This window comes from Podarcis liolepis, assembly GCF_965112155.1.
Source record: "Podarcis liolepis genome assembly, chromosome: 2".
Taxonomy (NCBI): Eukaryota; Metazoa; Chordata; class Lepidosauria; order Squamata; family Lacertidae; genus Podarcis; species Podarcis liolepis.
This window is the reverse complement of record NC_139555.1, coordinates 107,833,431-107,844,328: the sequence shown is the minus strand read 5'-3', so window position 1 is coordinate 107,844,328 and position 10,898 is coordinate 107,833,431. Positions and strand designations below refer to the sequence as shown.

General features: G+C 47.7%; 1 protein-coding gene across 13 annotated transcripts in view; it reads left to right on the top strand.

Annotated features, from left to right (window-relative positions):
- Positions 1-1,092: 1,092 nt before the first annotated feature.
- Positions 1,093-10,898, top strand: part of MGAT1 (alpha-1,3-mannosyl-glycoprotein 2-beta-N-acetylglucosaminyltransferase) — a 45,244-nt gene continuing 35,438 nt past the window's right edge. For 5 of the 13 annotated variants that reach the window (XR_014523081.1, XR_014523082.1, XM_083492905.1 and 2 more), the window contains exons 1-2: positions 1,294-1,381; positions 2,721-3,297. The gene's annotated coding sequence lies outside the window, so the exon portion shown is untranslated. Of the gene's footprint in view, positions 1,477-1,515; positions 1,776-2,720; positions 3,298-3,661; positions 3,812-10,898 lie in introns of those variants that run through there. The other 8 variants (XM_083492908.1, XM_083492897.1, XM_083492896.1 and 5 more) reach the window with 8 other exon arrangements.

The window sequence follows — 10,898 nt, the reverse complement described above, 5'->3', positions numbered from 1 at the left end:
AAAAACACTGGGTTAAACCACAGAGCCTAGACTTGCCAATCAGAAGGTCAGCGGTTTGAATCCCCGCGATGGGGTGAGCTCCCGTCGCTTGGTCCCTGCTCCTGCCAACCTAGCAGTTCGAAAGCACGTCAAAGAGCAAGCAGATAAACAGGTACCGCTCCGGCGGGAAGGTAAACGGCGTTTCTGTGCGGCTTAGTCATGCTGGCCACATGACCCGGAAGCTGTGCGCCGGCTCCCTCGGCCAATAAAGTGAGATGAGCGCCGCAACCTCAGAGTCGGCCACGACAGGACCTGATGGTCAGGGGTCCCTTTACCTTCAAGGAAAAGTGGGACATTCTGGGATCAAATCAGAAACTTGGGATGGCTTCTATAAATCCAGGTCTGTCCCTGCCTGGAAAATAAATAAAAAATTAATTTTGTTATTTAATTCGACCGCGTCAGACCAACACGGCTACCTACCTGAACCTGGAAAATAGGGATACTTGGAGGGTCTACAGTTTGAGAGAAATTGTTGTTCTCTCTGAGACATGCTGTCTCTCGAGTTCCAGAGTTCCTTATGGATAGGCAGGGAGGAGAGAGAAGGGACACAGATGCCAGGGACAGTGGGAGCCAGTGCCATCGGTACAATTTGGAGGCTCGTGATGCGTGCCAGTAAAGGTTTAGTATGCATGGGCATATACACCACGCGGCCACAACTGGATATACAAACACAGAGTTCTTCTAGGGACAATTGACGTTCTATGTAAGGAAGCTCTGGTTTTCAAATGATTATTCTGAACCACCAGGGGGCGCAAGAGGCACACGGACGGAGACGCGACTGGAGGGGAAAAACAGCCTTGAAACCAGTAGGAAGCTGGAGGGGGCGGTTCCCAAATGTGGGCGTGTCTGGTACGGGCTGCTGGGCGGCGGATTGGAGGAAAGCAAAAGGGGAGGGGCGACGAGTCCTACCTACGTCGTTTTACGTCCCGTCAAGCGCGCGCGCATGAATATACACATCTCTGAGGTGAGAGCGACGTCACCCGCCGCGCTTCCCCCGTCTTCCTTACGGAAGAGGTGACGCTTTTGACGCGACGGGTCAAGGGCGAGCGGGGCGTGGCCGGCGCCGGATCGAACGGCCTTGCGAGTCGTGAGTTGGTTAGGAGCGCGGAGGGAGGGAAGAGGGCGTGGCCTCCGGCGAGAACGGGCTCGCCTTAAGAAACCGCCCTCCAGTCTCCGCCCTCTGTTCTGACTCGCATGAGGGAAGGGAGGCGTGGCCTCAATCCGAAAGCGGGTGGGGTGAGGGAGGGCGGGACAGCTGGTTGCCATGGGTTCGCTTCCGGCGCTGCCTGGCGGAAGTGGCTGGAATTCTTCTGCTGGCTGCCGTTTGCTGCCGTTGCCCTCGGTCAGTGCGCGGGGTGGCGGGGGGCGCCCCTCTCGCCGGAGGAGTTGGGGGGCAGCGCGGGGCCCCCCCGAGTGAGGCGGGCGGGGGAGAGAGGAGTATGGAGGGGGAAGGGACGGAGGGGAGGGGGAACCGAAGGACACGAGGGAGGGAGCAGGGCAGCCCTTCTCCGCCCCGCGCCCTATTTATCCACGTATTTAGTAGCGCCTGGGCTTAGGGAGGGAGCCTGAGGGAAGCGAAGGGGCTGCTCGCAGTCGGCCGGGAGGGGGGCGCAGAGAAGGAGCCGCGAAAGGCCCTGTCACTTGACTTTTTAAAGGGGAGACCTCTTCCCTATAGGACCTCCCTTCCCCTGGTCAGTAAGAGCGCAGATAAGCAGCAATGTCCTTACAATATATAGGTGAGCATAAGAGGCTGCTTGGTACTGGGTAGCCCAGTATCGTTTTCTCTCGCAGGTAGCAGCTGCCCCAACTCTTAAAAGCTGCACTGGTGTTTATGTGTGCATATATATATATATACACACACTCACGGTGGTACCTCAGGTTACATATCTTTCAGGTTACAGACTCCGCTAACCCAGAAATAGTACCTCGGGTTAAGAACTTTGCTTCAGGATGAGAACAGAAATCATGCTCTGGTGGTGCAGTGGCAGCTGGAGGCCCCATTAGCTATAGGTTAAGAACAGTTTCAGGTTAAGAACAGACCTCCGGAACGAAGTACTTAACCCAAGGCACCACTGTGTGTGTAGTGTGTGTGTGTGTGTGTATATACACACACACACATACACACACAAGATATGTGTGTGTGTGTGTGTGTGTGTTTATTTTGACCTGAGATCTGTTGTGATGAAGGGTGGGCTAGATATGTACCTAATAAAGAAAATTATTATGGCACTGTTTATAATAATATATTATTAATAAGAGTTTATTTATAAGCCACCCGTCTGACTGGGCTCCCCCAGCCACTCTGGGCAGCTTCCAACAAATCAAAACACTAATTAATTATGTGACCCCTGCTATCTATGTGAGGGAAGGTGTGTGACAAGCGGTCCCATCTGTCCTTCAGCGTCGGGCAAGAGGTTACATTTTAGAGAAATGATTAGATGACTGCCCTCCCGGGTTTGCGTGAAGCAACAGAGTTATTCACGGGAAAGTTCCGGTCTCAGTCTGTGTTTATTATGTTTTTATAAGTGTTGGAAGCCACCCAGAGTGGCTGGGGCAACCCAGTCAGATGGACAGGGTACAAATAAATAATTGTTATTATTAGTGGTAGTGATCAAGGCTTATGTAGGAATGAGTTGCTTGAAAGGCAGAAGGTTTTTAATCCAGTTTTATATGCTACACAGGGGCATGGTGACTGAGGCGAGAACAATTGGCGACGCAGTGTTGTGCCTCCAGCCAGGGAATCCTACTGGCATTGTTTAAATCCAGCAAGAACTTGTGTCTTTTTTGAGATTGTGTCTAAAAAAAAATCTACAGTACTGAGAGATGTGGAACCAGGCTTAAGGACAACTGAGAAGAACAGCTAGACACTGAGGACAATGAGAGTGCTTTGTTCCATGGGTTTTCTGTAGCGGAGTTTATGATCAATTGTGAAGACTGAACTTCCCCTCTGTGAAATGGAAGATTCCACACGAGCCTTAAAAAAGACTTGAAGGGGATTATCCTGGCACCAGAAGACCATGCTGCCATTTGTTTTAGTGGTGGCTAAGGCTGCAGGAACATTTCACCCCTACCTTTAAGCATAGTGGGGTCTGTGTAAGAAATTGAAGAAAGAAGACTTTTCCTGGCTTATCTCACTCTACTGTTTCTTCAAGGTGGAGTCTTTGAAGGGGGAGGGGGGTGCCAAGAGACCCCCCTCCCCCAGGAGAGAAGAACATTAGGCTGGCCACCCTATATCTATGGCAATATGACACCTTCCAGGTGAGTAGTTAGGTGCAATTCACTCAAAGCTTACACTTGTTTTGCACTGTAACCATATTCTGTTTGGATGTCATGACTATGTGTTCAGTTATGAAAGTGCAAGTATGAAGTGAATGAATCAAACCCCTTGTTTTTTACCTTTAATCTGTTGAAATCTGGGCTTGATAGGTTATGTGAGTAGTACCTCTTGTCCCTAATGTCTGTAGTGACCCATTTCTTTCCTAATAAAGTAGGTAAGTTAAGTAGACTTGCTTGCATCTGTTTGGCTTTCACAATTTATACTTGGTGTAGAACTGCCAATTAGCTAGGCACACATAACCCTTCGCAGTAATTGAATCTTGTTGCAACAGGAAGGATGTGAGGGCCTTTTGAATACACCCTGTAGTAGATCTGGGTGCTTTCCTGTATCGGTTAACTGCAGTCATTCAGAGACAGGGACCAGTTGTGCATGTAGTGCCTGAGACCTGTGAAAGGACAAAAATAATCATTGCAGGAAGAGATGTCCAGAAATGTGGTATGTATTTCTGAAGCAATCTTTTCGCTGGAGAATACATATGCTAAAATATGCTGGGCACATTGATCATACGTTTCTTTGTTTCTCTTTATCGTATGGTTGTGTTGGGTGTAATTTGAATTTATTTGATCTAGAGGCTTCATTTAGTTTGGATATGAGATATTTCTAGATTGACTTAATGGAGTGATTGTACTTATTTCTTTAGCCAGATCTATATTTCAGTTTCAATATATCCTATCATTATTTTTGTAGTAGTAGATAGGTAGCCGTGTTGGTCTGCCATAGTCAAAATAAAAAAATTCCTTCCAGTAGCACCTTAAAGACCAACTAAGTTAGTTCTTGGTATGAGCTTTCGTGTGCATGCACACTTCTTCAGATACACTGTATCTGAAGAAGTGTGCATGCACACGAAAGCTCATACCAAGAACTAACTTAGTTGGTCTTTAAGGTGCTACTGGAAGGAATTTTTTTATTTTGATTATTTTTGTAATCACAGTATTATAATGGTAGTAATAATCACAGTATATGGATAGAATGCTTGTCAGAATGCTTCAGATTACAAGGCCTTTGTAAGTTAATATTTCAGTCTTCTTGAGCATTGTTGTTCAGGGGTAGGGAACCCCTGATAGGGGGCTGGCTACGCACCCTCTTGATCCCTGTCAATCTTGGCTGGTAAAGTCTTGTGGGAAGTAATGACTGGATGGTCCATTGTGGTTAATGCCTTGCTATTGGAGGTAGTTATGCCCACTGCCTTGAAAGAGGTGGTAGTGTGGCCCCTTTTGAAGAGGTCTTCATGGGTTCAGAGGTTTTAGAAAATTGCTACCCAGTCTCTAATAATTCCTTCTGGGCAAGGTGATTGAGGGGGTGGTGACCAGCTAGCTACAGGTATACCTGGAGGAAGTAGCGTGAGATACCGGTCCCAGTCAAGGTGTTAGTAAGAGTATACAGAGCCTTAAACAAAGCTTGGGACTGAGGTACAGTATCTAAATATGTTTTTATTATAAAATTTTGCTACTTGGGTGTTTGCTGCTCTGGAATCATGGGATGGGATAGGAAGAGATAAAATTTAATACATAATAATAAATTGACCTGGCACAGGTTCCAGTTTTGTCTGAGACCTCTCCCCACCCCCCGCAAACCACACCCACCTGATACTATACAGTGGAACCTCGGGTTACATACACTTCAGGTTACATACGCTTCAGGTTACACACTCCGCTAACCCAGAAATAGTGCTTCAGGTTAAGAACTTTGCTTCAGGATAAGAACAGAAATCGGGCTCTGGCAGTGGTGCTTCAGGTTAAGAACAGTTTCAGGTTAAGAACGGACCTCCGGAACGAATTAAGTACTTAACCCGAGGTACCACTGTATGTAATGCCAGGTGTGGAGCAGGTAAAGACATGGCTGCCAAGGAACTATCAGGAGCCTTGGAAGTGTGTTGAGGTTGTACCTTAAGCTGACTGGGTACGTTACAGAGTTTCCATTTGGGAACTCAGTAACACAGCTGTCCCCTCTGTAGCTATGTGGTATGTGAATCTGTGAGAGATAGTAGCTTGGTGAAGGCAATCTAATGTCAGAAGTAAAATCTAGGCCAGAGGCTTCTAGTTCACAGATCAGTCCCATGAACTGCAAACCTGTGTATGTTTATCTAGAACTCAGTCCTAATGCACTCACTTGTACTCCCAGTAAGCGTTTGCAGGATTGCAGCTTTGGCGATAGTGGAACTGAAATACTTTATTGTCACTTGTACAACTTGTATACAGTGAGATTACACAAGCACCCCCCACTCAGCTCTCTTAAGTCTTAATTCCCCTCGTTTACTGACGCACACCCACCAAACCCGAAAGTCATTTGCCCTGTTGTTATCTTTTCATTCAGCAGCCTAACAGCCCACGGATAGAAGCCGTTCTTTACCCTGTTGAAGCAGTAGATAGGAAACTGGAAGTTCAATTTAATGGTTTCTGTGAAGGGTACTTGCTGAAACTGACACATAATTCTAGGGCCCAGGGTTGTCTGTCCTGTCTGTTTAGTTTCCGAGTCCTGCCACACATGTTATTGAGTTCATACTAGCATAATTTTGCACTGAGGAAAGGGTGGTTCAACTGGCGTGGATAGGATAGTGCTCAGTGTGCTTACTGCCTACGTGATGCCACTGTCTCTTGCCAAGTCTGACTTGATCAGTTGCACCCTGATCAAGTTGTGGTATCATGGGCTGCTGTGGTGGTGCATAATCACAACGCATGATATCACACTGGAGCAAAAGCCCAAATTGCTTCCTTACATAGCAAATCACATGCCAGGCTAGTAATTTGACGTGGGCAAAGCAGGGGCTGGCATGGGGTATTTTTGTAAAGTTCTGTTTATAGTGTCTATTTGCTCACTCTCAGTATACTAAATATTGCTTTCTGAGCACTATTTTTGGCACTTGACCCTCTTGCTTTGACAAGTTCCACAAGCCTCTGCTCTACTTTTTTTTAAACCTGTTTGATTACTTTGATCTTTGCTTTAAAAATTCAAACTTGTGAAAGTCCTGATCACCTAGTGGGCTTATTAAATCAATGTGCACATTTCCATACATCTGTATACAGCAAGTCCAAACATGATTGTAATTTACTCCCAAGAGTTGTATATAGGCTTCCACAATACAGATGGCGCTTAGCTCTGATACCATGCTAAATTAGAGGGGAGGAGATATTTGGATGTCCCAGATGAAAGATGAAACAAATATGCAGAAAGTGCAGAAGGGGAGGGTGCACATGGAAATGCTTCTGTTTCACTGATCCCATAGAGCAGCAAGGATATGGAGCAAACTGGTTGTATTGCCTGCTACCTCGTATCTGCACAACTGACGGAGTCATTAGGACTTTAGGGAGAAATTCAACCTTGCTCTAAAGTGATTGTTCTTTCAGGGACTTGCCAGATGATATGATTCCCCCCTCTGTGCACTGTTCCAGAGTTCGTATCTCCCCTCCCTCCCTGAGCCCCCCCCCCCCCCCCGGGAGGGGAAAACTGATGTCTCCCCTCCCCTGACAAAACTTCTGGCAGGGCTTCCTCTGTTGAATCCCACCGTAAGTCTCCAATAAGCAGCCCCCATGCTTTTAACACTGCAAGATTGGCCTTAAATGGGGTCAAGTTGAATCCACCACAGTGTTTTACACTGTATATTCAGTATTCCATGCAGCATGTCCTAATTTAAAGTTAAATGTTGGCTCGTAAGGTCAGTGATACTGAAATAATTTAATAATGGTTGGCTAGGCTTGTATTATGGGCAAGATGTTTCAGCGACTCCCTGTTTCGTTCCAACATCACGTACAGTATTCCCTGTGAATACTGAATTCCACCCATCTCTGGTTTTCTGAGCTCATGACTGTACAAGTACTTTGAGGCCCTAATTAACTCAGTCTCTTCGAAATATGTTCAGCCTCTTATGACTTTGTGCAAATTAATGGGGGAAGAGAGAGACTGAGATCCAGGTGACCACAGAAGCTAAACTGAAGATGTTACTGTGATGGTGGGTGGCTTTGGGTAGCAGCTCCAGGGTCTTTTCTGGGGGATCCATGTTATCCCCTTACTTGGAATGAACCCAAGCAAAGCCTTGGACTTACACCTGTTCTTCACTTCCATGTAGTGAGGAGGAAGACTTGCTTGCATTTACTTCTGGTTTCACAGAATCCTGCTGCCTTGTTGCATGCAATGTACAGTGGTGCCTCGCAAGACAAAATTAATTCGTTCCGCAAGTCTCTTCGTCTTGCGAGTTTTTCGTATTGCGATGCACGGTTTCCCATAGGAATGCATTGAAAATCAATTAATGCGTTCCTAGGGAAACCGCCTTCAGACCAGGTCCGGGGACAGTCTGTCCCCGGACCTCTTCTGAAGGCTGGGGGGGGGGGGGGTGGACAAGGGCTTTTCTTCCCACTCCCAGCATTTTAAAAAACCCCGGGACAGCGGAGGACTTCTCCGCTGTCTGGGCGATCTTAAAATGCTGGCGGGCGGCATTTTAAAATCGCCCCGGGACAGCGGAGGACTTCTCCGCTGTCCGGGGCGATTTAAAAGCCCCTGGGAAGGCAGGCAGGGGGGACAAAGACTTTTGCCCCCCGCCAGCCTTCAGAAGAGGTCCTGGACCTCTTCTGAAGACGGGCGAGGGGCGAAAGTCTTTGCTCCCCCCCTGCCTTCAAAAGCCCTCCGGGACAGGCAGGCAGGGGGGAGCAAAGACCTTCGCCCCCCGCCCGCCTTCAGAAGGTGTTTCCGCCCCGCCACCCGGCTTCGGAGCACCGTTCCGAAGCCGGGCGGCCGCGGGAGGTGTTCCCTCCCCCCCTCCCGGCTTCGGAGCACCGTTCCGAAGCCGGGCGGCCGCGGGAGGTGTTCCCTCCCCCCCGCCCGGCTTCAGAGCACCGTTCCGAAGCTGGGCGGCGGCGGGAGGAGGTGTCCCCGCCCCGCCGCCAGGCTTTGGAGGAGGTCCGAGGACAGTGGGGAAGACGCGCTGCACTTCCCCGCTGTCCCTGAGATTTCCCTTATGGCTGTCGTCTTGTGAAGCAAGCCCATAGGGAAATTCGTTTTGCGAAGCGCCTCCAAAACTGAAAACCCTTTCGTCTAGCGGGTTTTCCGTCTTGCTAGGCGTTCGTCTTGCGGGGTACCACTGTAATTGTCTGGGAACTGACATCGGAGCTAGAGGCGGAGGGAAGGCTCTCAAATGATGCTGGAGAAGGGCCCAGCAGGGAGAGAGGCAGCTCCGCAGATGGGGAAGCAAATCAGCGCAACACCAGGGATATAGAGGGGCTGATGGGGGAATCGGCGAGAGGGCTCCAGGACTCTTCACCGGACACCAGCGGGGAGAGCACGGGTCCTCCGCTACCCACGCCCACCCTGCGCAGAAGACTTCCGCGCAGAGAGAGTAGGAGGAGACTGGGTGTCAAACAACTTTTATGTTGGAAAAGATTTAAGAAACGCCCACTGATGGATTCTGCTAGCGACTGAGGCAGCCACAAAGTGAAGGGCTGCCCAGACTGAAAGGTTTAGCAAGGCAACAAAGCCTGGAGAGGCGGCAACTTACGCACGAGCAACCCATACACATTACAGTAATAATCTATGGTTTGAAGTTGGCTTGTTTATTTGACCAGAGTTTGTTTTAAATTCCAATCTTTGATTGGTATAAAACAACAGACCTCTGTCAAAGTAAACACTAATGAATTTCTTTTCCCAACTGTTATAGGGGGAAAGAGGGAACATGTGAGATTTCATTCATTCTGACCTGTGCACGTATCACTGAACACTGGTTTAGTGTAACACACAAACAAGGTAGCTGTCTGTTTGGCAACTCAACATGCACAGCATAATAATTTATCCTGTCCGACCAGAGGGCTATTTCAACTGAAATGTGTCATGTGGTTTCTCTCTTCTCTTCTGCAACACCTGAGAGTTGTGTTGTTATTGCCTTGATTGTGGGCGATCCCAAATTTAAATAGTGTGCCACTCTAAATCAAGATAAACTCTACTCAAGTATAGCCAGGACACTTCAACAAGCAATGCCTTGGCTGCATCTCTTACTCCCTCACTTGGAAGTAGTTGTATGTGTTTACTGTGTAATTTTGGTTCCTGGGAACATAAAAGCCAGTGGAGAAATAGTCTTAGCTAGCCAGGTCAGTGGGAAGGGACATCCTGGATGAAATGTGAGACAAACTGGGGTGGATGTGAAGCTTGCCTCCCCTGTAGAAACTATTTGGGCTTCATGAGGGTGGCCTCTCTCACAGCTGGAGAACTCTTAACATTTCACTTCACCTGTGAGCTGCTCGTCTCCATTCTTAAACCAATGAATTGTTTTCCTGCAAGATTATTGCGTACATTACATTATTTCTGTTTACAGCTATGCCCAGTATAACACATTTGTAGTAAGTAGACACAGGTACCTGCAATATATTCTGCGCTAGAATGGGGAGCCTGTAGCTTTCCGTATGTTTTAGGGCTCCAACTCCCATCAGCCCCAGGCCAGGAGTTGTAGCCCAATAACACTGGGATTCTCCATCCCTATTCTGTAGTGTCCTCACCTCAGGAAGAAGTCACAATGGGGCCTGGCCTGTAGAATCTAACAAGATTGCAGGTAGAAACTTCTCAATCTCTCATTAGACCCACAATAATTCCTTGGCATTCACTTTCTAACAGGAATCAGCCAGATGTTTCTAACAGGAATCATCCACTAACAAGTCATGAATGTGATGGCTCTCTCTATGATTTACCCTTCAGCAACTGGTATTCAGATCTGTACGGCCTCCATCTGTGGCACTTTCATTTCAGCTTTCATGGCTAACAGTGATTGATAGGCCTATCCTCTGTAAATTGGTTTGGGCATTTTAAAAAGCCATTTAAGCTGCTGGCCATCTTACATTCTGTGAGGTGATCTGTTTCAGAGTTCAGCTGAGACTGACTTGAATGAGTGTTCAGAACTCAGCGATGGCTTCTGTGTTCTGGGGAAGAACTCTTTTCATTAGTGTTAAATATTGAAAGCCATTCAATTAAGTCTCTGTTGCTTGGCAGAACCCAAGAAACATTGCAAAGGGCAGACACGTGTTTTCTGACAGATTGCTCTGATCTGCAGATCTAGAAACCTTGGCTGGCTCTGTTGAGAATTCTGGTTACCATTTGAGTGGTAGTAGAAAAGAGTCTGTGTAATACTGATAACATAGTTTAAGAGCTTGTTTTTAGGAAGAATAGCAGAACTGCTAATTGCAGAAATGTCTGCCTTCTAGAAGCCAGAAGATTTCTATTCCGCTTACAACAGACATGTCTAAAGTCTGCTTTGGGAGCCTAATCCGGACACCACGCCGGCCAAGTTAATCTGGCCTTTGTGGCAGTATATGTCCTGGGGTAAAATCCTAAAAAAAGCTCAACAACTTGGGGGTCCTCATACATGTTCACTTCATCAAATCTGGCCCCCCTTGAAAAACGTTTGGGCACCCTTGGCTTACAAACTTGACAAGTCAGCAAGCCAGGTTAGTGTGATGTAACAGCTAGAGTTTCGTTCGTAGAACAGGGAGGCCCAGCTTCAAAAAGCAGCTCCGCCAAAAAGTGACTAGCCCAAGGTTTCCCAGTACTA